Consider the following 10,775-nt stretch of genomic DNA (forward strand, 5'->3'; position numbering starts at 1 on the left):
CGCGTCGGTTTGGTTTGCGCCGGTGATGGGGCAAAAGCTCACTTGCTTCCATGCCTCGATGAGGCATTCATCCTCTAAGGACCTCCACCTCGGACCACGAGTGCCGGCGGAACACCTGCGCGTCCTCCTCACGCTCGTGCCGGTCTCGGCGTCGATCAGCTCCTCCTGGACTTCCTCCTAACCTTCGTCCTCGTCGGCCTGTTCTTCGTAGTCGTCGATCGGGGGTTCGTAGGCATGGCCACGTATGATGCCGTTCAGGATCTCCTCCTCGTCGGCAATCTACGCATAAAGTTACAAACTTTCAGTCGCCGCCGGTGTCTACGATGCACACAACACATAGAAAGAAAGGAAACGCACCTCGTCCTGGCCCATGGACACGCCGGACGTGCTGCCGAACATCTGCTGGGTGCGCCTGCCGTCGTTGGGGAAGAGGTCGCGGGGAAGGCCGGTGCCGTCCGTCACGTGGCCCTGGGTGCGGCACAGGTCAGACGAATCGTTCAGGTCGGGGAAGCGGAAGGCGCCGCTGCCCCGAGCCGTTGAATCCGGCGAGAACGGGCCGTTGTTGTCGATGGTCATGTCGCTGTCCCCGAACTCGGGGGAGTAGCGGGCGCGGCCGTCCATCTGCGACAACCGCATCTGCGAGATCGACGACGCGTCCGCGGTGTACCCCGCATAGTAACCCGACGACGACGGGGAGCTCGAGATGCTGTTCAGGCCGCCACCCAAGCTCGGGCACGCTTCCGTAGAGGCCACCGCTTTCGCTGCTTCGAGGGCGGCGATGCGGCGCCTCCTATGGTCGGTCGTGACGAAGACGCAGCGTTCCATCTCTGTCTCCTAGTCCTCCTTCGACATGGTCGCCGGCTTCTCCTTTAGCGCGACGGTGCGCGTCTTCGGCGGTACCTTCGTCGGCGGCTTCGCTGCTTTCACTGGAGCCTTTCTCTTCGGTGACATGGCGCGGCGGCGAGGGTTTTTCGGGTTGGAGGCTGGATGGGAGATGTAGCGGCTGGCCGGAGAAATGAGCGGCGGAGGGGACGGAGTTTTGGGGCAGAAAATGTATATTTTGTTGTTGTGTGGCTGACAGGCGGCTCCGACGCCCAAAATTTTCAGCCTCGCGACGGCGGCACGCCCGATTCGCGCCCTTGACGAAGGGGCCGGCACAGAGTTACCGGCGCTTCTATTGAGCTCAAAAAAATCGCCGGCGCTGTTTAGAACGCGCCGGTGCGAGCCCATTTTCGCTTCCACTCCAAAAAAAAAAAAAAAACTATTGGGGCCGCTATGGGGTCGCCCGGTGGAGATGCTCTAATACACCGAAATCTAATACACCGAAAGAAAAAAGCCCACATATCCCTCAAGCAGAAAACGCGCCTCTGCCATCGCCAAACGTCACCGCCGCGCGTACCGCCGCCGCGCGTACACCGAATCCACCGCTGGCGCGCTCCTCCGAAGCGCTCCGGCGCGCGCGCCTCTGCTCTCGACCCGCGGTCGACGACGCCGCTGCCAGCTCGCCGGTGCCTCCTCTTCAACCCCGCTATCCGATGGCATACCCGCTCCTTCCCCTAGCTCAAGGTAGGCTTGCTGCTTTCATTTTGGTTTTCATCAAATCTTTCTACGTAGATTGATTTCCCGAGTTGCATTTCTGTGTTCATGATACAAATTTTCTTACATTGGTTTATCCCGTCCTGCCGTCCACTTCTGTACCAGTTCAGATTGTAGACTACATATTAGTTCAGGTTGTCCAAATAGTTGAGTGGTGTACCACGCATTGGATCAGATTGTAGAGTACATATTGGTTCTGATCGGCTGGCCGGAATTCTTCCAAATCCGCCAAGCAATCACCCTGACCATTCTCCATAATTAGTATGCTACTGTTTATAATATACAGTTTGGTCACTGCTTCTATACTAATCAGTAAAGTGATTTATTAGAAAACATTCCAATTCGTGATTTTGTATGTCTATTCTTTTGTATGCAATATCCAATTCATGATTTTTTGTGTGTAATAGGCAACATTTGACTCCAAAATAAGTGTACTGATTAGGTTTCATTATATTAAGTTGTGCATGTGTGATAACTCTGACAGACAATATGTTTGATAACTCTGAGCGGTGGAGCCAATATTGTGTAATTGTTGACTCATGATCAGTAATAATTTGTATTCAACTCTTGGCCAGAAGAATCACTTGTGTGTTTGTCCATGGAAACATCAAATGATAATTGGGAAACTTGATGCATGAAAGCAACATGTCACCTCGACTGAACCGATCCATCTTTTAACCTTTTTTGTGGATGCCTTGGGTCAAACCATTTTTGGGGGGAATCCTCTTAGGTCATCGTTTTCTGTGTAGGATGTAATAAATTTTTAGCTGAATCAAGTAGCCATATCTTTACTGTGCTTTTGTAGCTATGTCCTTTTCAATTACCGGTCATTAGCTCTGTTCATGGCATTTGGGTAATCTATTCTATTTTTCATCTTCAGTACTGTTACCATTTACTTGGAGTTCCATTCAGCATGTACCCTTGCCAGGGCTCTCCATATTAAATATGTACATTTCCTGTTGTTACCTGTTCTTGCCATTTCTAATTCTTTCTATGCATGGACCATCTAATGATGATTTCTGAGTTTTATTTCCTCTTCTATGCCAGGTGTGGATTTTAGGTATCTAGGGAAGATTCACTTAAGTAACTATTTCCTAGATACCTATGCGCGGTAACCTGTATGGCAGCAAGCTTTGCAAGTAGTGATCATGAATCTGAAGTAAATAATGTGGGGCGCAAAAAGTAAAGTGGACATGAGTGGTATGCCAGACTATCTGACGAGAAGAATCAACTGATGGCCCGACTACAAAAGAAAGTTGCAGCCCTCTGTGTGAATGCAACTGTACCTCAATCCTCTACCCCACAAGTTTCACCTGGTAAGAACTCCGATGGTAAATTCACTACCTTGGGATGCATCTATAATTTAGGTGAAATTAGATGTAGTTATGTCTCTGTTGTTCATATGAAATCACAGATCAGTATATTTGCTAATCCTTATCTGTCTAGCAATCCCTCACAAATCAAGTAAAACATACTAGCATGATAGCTGCATTTTAATCTGCACTATTCATCTAAAGCTCAAGTGACTAAACTCTTATTTGTTCTTTTTCTCATGAACTCAATGCAACAGAGTTATGGTATGGAACTTTGTCATGCACTAACTTCCTCATGTTCTTTTCCTCATGACTAAACTCTTACATTATTTTCAGTTTATATAATAAAGTAAAAACGTGTCCTTGTCTTAACATTGGGGATTAGTTGCAGTTAAGCATCTCCACTAATATGGAAACATAGTGTGGCAGATCACATGATCTCACTCACCTAAGCACATTGATCTATCGGTCAAAACCCACATTCATTTTATGGGTCTTGTTTGGGTTTTGAAGGAAAATATTTCTGTGATACTCATGGTGAGAAGTTGCACATAATGAGACCGAATGACATCATATGTTTTTATCTGAGCTCATAATCCATCTTAGCCATATCAAACTGTGTATTAATTCAGCTGTAGTAGTGGATATTGTCCATGACACGCAGGATGGTTAATAGATTGTGTATTAGCACATCACAAAGTTTAATTTAGCATTTTAGCTGTCCTCATACTGTTATGCTTAATTTAGTCAACACGTGCATGCAGGTGCACGATTACTAGTCGAATAAATGATACCTGGCTCGGTCAGGATCCTCATGTTCTGAATGAACTTATTGTAACAGAATGTATAAAAAAATCTGTTTTTGCAAGTGAATGAAGCACTCTTTTTCTTCCAAAAAGTATCTTTGCAATTACGCCAGCATATATAACACGATAACTTTGCAGTTAATAAATAATAGCTAGAGCATCAACTTTCAGCCTGCAGCTACGATCTGATGCAGAAAGCATGACAAAAGATATAACAAGATAAATAGGCGTAGGTTTAATACACAACAATCGATAAAATACAACAAATTAAGTGCCCAAACTAGAGCTTTTCACAAGTATTTTGAAAGTGCAGATCCATTGTTCCAACTGATGCATTGAACCTGTCCAAGGTGCTTCCTTCGCTTGCTCCACGATCGGTTACAGTGAAATTGCCACTTCTTATTCTGAAAGAAAAAAACATAGTTTTAGCATACTGCATCTAGACATGGTAAAATAAATACAGGTAGAAGAAGTATATAGCATGCGGGTCAAGTTAATTTGTGGAGCTGGTCTGAGATATACCATTGTTTTCTTCATTCAGGGGCTCTTCGTCACTCTCAATCCCATCCTCATCAAGTTCCTCTATGTCAGCATCATTCTCCTGAGGTCCTTGAGCACTGGTTTCAGATTCTTGTTGCTCCGGCCCAGACTGAATGTTGTTGATTTCAGCATAATATTCCAGAGGTACTTGAGCACTGGTTTCAGATTCGTGTTGCTCCGGCCCAGGATGAATGTTATTGATTTTAGCATTATATATTCCGGAGGCACTTCAGCACTAGTTTCAGGTTCTTGTTGCTCTGGCCCAGGCTGAATGTTGTTGGTTTCAGCATAATATTCTGGAGGTACTTGAGCACTGGTTTCAGGTTCGTGTTGCTCCAGCCCAGGATGAATGTAATTGATTTCAGCATTATATTCCGGAGGCACTTCAGCACTGAGTTCAGATTCTTGTTGCTCCGGCCCAGGCTGAATGTTGTTGCTTTCAGCATAATATTCCGGAGGTACTTGAGCACTGGTTTCAGATTCTTGTTGCTCCGTCCCAGGATGAATGTTATTGATTTCAGCATTATATTCCGGAGGCACTTCAGCACTGGTTTCAGATTCTTGTTGCTCTGGCCCAGGCTGAATGTTGTTGGTTTCAGCATAATATTTTGGAGGTACTTCAGCACTGGTTTCAGATTCTTGTTGCTCCGGCCCAGGCTGATTGTTGCTGGTTCCACCATTATTCTCCTGATGTACTAGATCATTTGCATGCGCTTCTTCCTTATCCCACAGACTGCTCTTCTCAATACCACAGTGGCTAAGCAATGCCCAGATGAGGGTTATGAACTCGCCTCCCGACTCGAGCTGATACTTGTGATCTGCTGCATTCCAACTTGGGGCCATGTGCACAAGTAAGTCGGCCCACACTTCAGATAGAATCTTCCAACGGCTTTGTTGATCCTCGTTCTTGATCAGGGCCTTGCCAAGAGCAGCACCTTGCTGCACTATGTTCATGCCCGTGACCCTGTCCACTTTCTTCAGCGCGTCTTCTTCGGCTATGGAAATGAGTTTGCTATAACTACACTTTCTCAAGTTGCAATCTTTGAGTTGTTCACGAACATCTCATAATGTGTCCACAAAGATCATACCAGGCACAACGAAACTATCTGGCAACAGAGCAGATCGCTGCAGGTAAGCACAGTACCGAGACAAGCTGATTGCAGTGTGATAATGGGCCTCGAGTTCACCAGTCACATTCTTGTTGACAAGGTACGACGGCTTGGAAGTGCGGCGGACGAGTGTCTTCAGGCGTGACCAAGCAGAGCGAAAGAACCCAGGTTTATTCAAGTCAATTTGACACTTTCGGGCAAGCTCGATCTCGCAGAGGCTGGTGGCGATGTGCCACACCAGAATGACCTGAGAGCATGTGTGTAGCTCGAGGCAGGCCCAGCTGTACCGCTCAAACCTTTCCAGTGACCCACTCAGCGATGGAATTTGTTTGGGCAGCTGACTTTTCTTGAGGTCCACGTGGCGGAGTGCCTTTAAGATTGCTGACTTGACACATTTTGGGACCTTGATACACTTGCCAAGTTTTCTTCCATCTAATTCTTGTTGCATCTTTCTCATGCTAATGGCATTTGCTGCTTTCTGAAATAAGGATTTGTAATTGCAGGACTCCAAGAAGTCATACTGGTCCATGAATCCATGCCATGCGTCACAAATACTGGACTTGTAAAATGATCTGATAAGACGCCGATCAAGACAAAACCAGCTGAACCAAGGTCGGCTCTGCAGATACTTGCACACGAGGAGTAATCTTGTCCAGTTCGACAGCAGGTATGTGACCATCTCCCAGACCTCCTTGAACGTCATGAAGACCATGAACAACCAAGTGATTAAGACATCAACATTCCTTCCATGCATGTGGAGCATAAAATTGTCCTCTTTTTTCAGGGGTACTTGGTTGTAGACCGTTCGGATGTCCACAGCCAGCCAGAGGGCGACAAAGAAGGTTGCCATTGACAGGAGGAGACTGAACAACATAGAACCAAGCCCGCTCCAGAAGACCAGAGGGTAGAGGGTGTGGAAGTAGTCTCTGGTGAATGCAAGCTCTATCTCAGGATTTTGAAGGCCCGCTCCCCCTCCGTCTCTGCCGCTGATGCCGTCTCCACTTCCGCTGTTTCTGGTTCAAGCACTGTCGATGTCTCCGCTGCAGCCATTCCTGCCATTTGTATCTCCCCAACCACTGCTAACGCTGGCGTTGATGCTGTCTCTCCCACCGTTTACACAGCCGCCACCGTCTCACTGGGTGCCGTCTCCGCCACTGCCTCTGCTGCCGTTTGTTGTGGACTATCAGTGATTCTTGAAGTGATTAGATTCCGTGTGCTGTCAATACTGTTAGAATATGTATAGAGCTCTTTATTTTATGTTTTGCACCCAATACGTATGTGTATTGGAGTCTCCCATTGTACAAACTCTTGGTCGTATTCTGGCCCTATATCTAACACGCAACCGATGGGAGACGACCCCATCGTTCCAACCCTAAACTTCAATATGGTATCAGAGCATTGCTCTTCCCCGACATCCTAGCTGCCGCCGCCGCCGCCAAAACCTGCCGCCGCCGCTGCTGACCCCCAGCCGCCGCCTACAAAACTCGCGAGCCGCAGATAGACTGTCGACGCCCCCCTTCCTACAACCAAGACAACAAGCCCGCCGCCGCTGCTGACCCAGCCGCCGTCGCCGGCCATACAACCAAGAAAACAAGCCTGCCGCCGCCGCTGACTATCAGCCGCCGTCGCCGGCCCTACAACCAACCTCAAAACCTCCAGACATCACAAAACCCCAAACCTAGATCGATCTGATCATGGGATCTTCCTCCACCAACACGCTCGCTGGCCTATCCGCCGCCCTCGGTGCACCGCCCTTGCAGCAGCTCACGCGCGGCAATTTCTTGCTATGGAAAGCTCTTGTGTTCCCGGCGTTCCGAGGTGCCAACGTCATGGCGCTACTGGAGGGCACGGATGTTGCTCCGGCCAAGATGATTGAGGTCGAAGATGCAGACCACAAGAAGATTCAAGTCGAAAATTCAGCATATGTTACATGGCTTGCCCGTGATCAGCAGGTGCTGCGGTTTCTCCTCAACACAGTGTCCCCAGATACCCTCTCACATCTCCTTGATGTGAGCTCCACTGCTGAGGCCTGGTCAGCTATCACCGCTATGTTCAAGACGGCGTCCCGCACTAAAGCTCAACACCTCCGTGAAAAACTCAATGATACTAAGAAGCTCTCTTTGACCGCTGATGCCTACTACACCAAGATGAAAAGCTTTGCCTCGGAACTCTCAGCACTTGGCAAGCCGGTGGAAGACGATGAGATGCTCGGTTACTTGCTTCATGGCCTGGACAAGGGAGAGTATAATGCGTTGATTACGTCTGTCAATGCAAATCCTGGCACCACTCTTGATGACTTTTTTGAGCAGCTCAGTTCATATGATATGCGCAACAGAGTTGAAGAAAACGGAGAGTTCATCTCTTCCGCCAACCTTGCTTGCCGCGGCGCCACTAGTGAGCAGCGCCCACGCGGACGTACTCCGCCACCTCGTGGACACACACCACCTCCTCGTGGGCGTAGCCCCGAGCAGGGTTCTTATCGTGGTGGCGGCTATCGTGACAGAGATGATGACCGTGGTGACCGTGGACATTGGCGCCGTGATGAGCATCAAGGAGACCGCCGTGATCGACGTCGAGATGATGGTGGGGGTGACCGTCGCCGTTTTGACAACGGCCGTGATGGTAACCGTCGCCGCTTTGACCGCACTCCTACTCCATATGTGGACACGGACTGTCAGATATGCACCAAGCATGGTCACCCAGCTAGCAAATGCTGGTGGCGCTACTCAGATGATAAGAAGAACAGAGATGATGGTGAGAAAGGTGCAAATCTGGCTTCATATGGTGTGCATACAAATTGGTACACTGACACAGGAGCAACTGATCACATTACTGGCGAGCTGAATAAGCTTCTCACTGCAAACAAGTATCATGGTCAAGACAGTGTTCGCACTGCTGAAGGTACATGTATGAACATTAGTCACATTGGAAATTCAATTTTGCGCACTCCTCATGGTTCCTTTGATCTTAAAAATATTCTTCATGTCCCTAGTGCCTCCAAAAATCTGTTGTCTGTTCATCGTTTTACACTTGATAATCATGTCTTTATTGAGTTTCATCCTTTCTTCTTCTTAATCAAGGACCAAGCAACCCGAAGAGTTCTGTTTAGAGGCCCTTACTGGGTGGTCTCTATCCCCTGGTGCCTATGTTTCATGAGACCGCCAAGCATGCTTTTATTTCAATAAAGCCATCATCCTCCACATGGCATCGCCGCTTAGGACATCCATCTTCATTTGTGGTTCAGCAAGTTCTTAGAAGAAATAAAATAGCTTACACCCCAGACAGTACTCCATATGTATGTGATTCTTGTCAGTTGGCCAAGAGTCATCAGTTGCCATACCCCATATCTTCTAGTGTCTCTACTGCTCCTTTGGAGCAAGTATTCTCTGATGTATGGGGTCCTGCCCCTCTCTCTGTGGAAAAACATGCATACTATGTAAGCTTTATTGATAATTTTAGTAAATTCACCTGGATTTATTTGCTCAAAAAGCGTTCTGATGTTTATCAAGCTTTTCTTAATTATCAGCAATATGTTGAACGCAAGTTTGATAGGAAAATTGTTACGATGCAAACTGATTGGGGAGGCGAGTATGAAAAGTTAAATGGATTCTTCCAAAAAGTTGGCATCACACATCATGTTTCATGCCCTCATGCTCATCAACAAAATGGTTCAGCTGAAAGAAAACACCGTCATATAGTTGAAGTTGGTCTTGCCTTGCTTGCCAATGCTTCTATGCCTCTTAAATTCTGGGATGAAGCTTTTATCACTGCCACTTTTCTCATAAATCTCCTTCCTAGCAAGGTTATTGATTTTGAGACACCCACTGAACGTCTTCTCCATGTAACACCAAATTATGATGCTCTTCGCACTTTTGGTTGTGCGTGTTGGCCTAATCTCCGTCCCTACAATAAAAGAAAGCTTGCTTTTCGATCTAAACGGTGTGTGTTCCTTGGGTATAGTCCCCTACACAAAGGTGTGAAATGTCTAGACATATCTGAAAGGATCGTATGACACCTAGAGGGGTGGGGGTGAATAGGTGTAATCTCAAATTTTAATACTTTTTCAAATTAGGTTTGACACAAGGGTAAATTCTCTAGATATGCAACTAAGTGAATTCACCTATATGACAAGATAGCAAGCAACAATACAAGATACACGTAGTAAAGGCGGTGAGAGGATAGAGGTAACCGAGGTGGAGCACACGGAGAGATAGTGATATAATTCCCGTAGTTCTCTTCCTTTGCAAGAAGGTACGTCTACGTTCGGAGGGGTGTGGCGACACGAAGTCCAACCAACGCCACGAAGGCTCACCCTATTCTCCTGTGAGCAACGCCACAAAGGCCTAGCCCACGCTCCACTAAGCGGTTGCCTTGAGGTCGCAACCGGCACCTTTACACGAAGCTTGGGGCACACATCCACAACCAAATTGGAGGCTCCCAAGATGTAACCACGAAGCTTTACACGAAGAGTAGCTTCGAGGTCACCTCACAAAGATCCACTAAGAATGTTGATGAAACACAAATTCCTTTGGTGGAAGAGTAGATCTAGGTCATCTCTACCAAATCCTCAAGTATGGTGAAGTTTGGGTGGAGGAGTAGAGAGATCTAGGAAAATGAAGCTCAACAATGGTGTGTCTCAGATTTTTGGAGAAGAGAGAGAGATATGAACCATTGGGGAACAAGGGCTATAAATACCCCTGCAGAAAAACAGCCGTTGGAGGCTGACCGGTAGTACCGGCCAGGTTGGGCCGGTACTACCGGCCATGGTCGAGCAGCGCGGACGGATGTGAGGCGGCCACGTGGCCAGGAGCAAGCTGGGCCGAAGGGGGAGGGGGCGGAGCCTCCGGCCGGGGTACCGGCCGTGGTACCGCCGGGGCTCCAACCCCCCTGGAACTTGACTGCGGCACAAAGCTCCTCCCTGGTACCGCGGGCGGTACTTAGCCCGGAGGCTCCGGCCGCCCGTGGCCGGTGGTACCGCCCGCCCCTCCGGCGGCGGCTCCTCCTCCTCCTCTTTTCTCTTTTCTTCCTTCTCTTCTTTCTTCTTCTTTTCTTCTTCTTTTCCTCCAAACTCTTCTTCTTTTCTTTTCTTTCTTTTCTCTTCCATTCTTTCTTCCAAAAAACAACCATACACACATATTATTTGATATCTTGCACACTCTTCAACTTTTGGGCATTCCGAGCATGCAACAACCTACAAATCTTATAAAACGAAATGCTCATATATAATCATTGTCATCAACACCAAAACAACTTATAATGGAGATATGTTCTTTCAATATCTACTGGTAGGATATACATCTCTCGTGATGTTGTTTTTGACGAGAATGTTTTTCCGTTTGCCTCTCTTCATCCCAATGCCGGTGCTCTTCTTAAAAAGGAAATTTTACTTCTTCCAACTTCCTCCACACCCC

General features: G+C 47.6%; 2 long non-coding RNA genes across 2 annotated transcripts; both read left to right on the forward strand.

The window, feature by feature from the left end:
• The first annotated feature begins 1,468 nt into the window (after positions 1-1,468).
• On the forward strand, positions 1,469-4,355 carry LOC124702491. The gene is made up of 3 exons (XR_007002521.1): positions 1,469-1,566; positions 2,644-2,912; positions 4,257-4,355. It is a non-coding gene; the product is annotated as an uncharacterized LOC124702491 (long non-coding RNA).
• Positions 4,356-5,007: 652 nt separating this feature from the next.
• On the forward strand, positions 5,008-6,683 carry LOC124699714. Its single transcript, XR_007001493.1, has 3 exons — positions 5,008-5,386; positions 5,465-6,031; positions 6,149-6,683. It is a non-coding gene; the product is annotated as an uncharacterized LOC124699714 (long non-coding RNA).
• The last annotated feature ends 4,092 nt before the right edge of the window (positions 6,684-10,775 follow it).

This window comes from Lolium rigidum, chromosome 3 (assembly GCF_022539505.1).
Source record: "Lolium rigidum isolate FL_2022 chromosome 3, APGP_CSIRO_Lrig_0.1, whole genome shotgun sequence".
Classification (NCBI taxonomy): Eukaryota; Viridiplantae; Streptophyta; class Magnoliopsida; order Poales; family Poaceae; genus Lolium; species Lolium rigidum.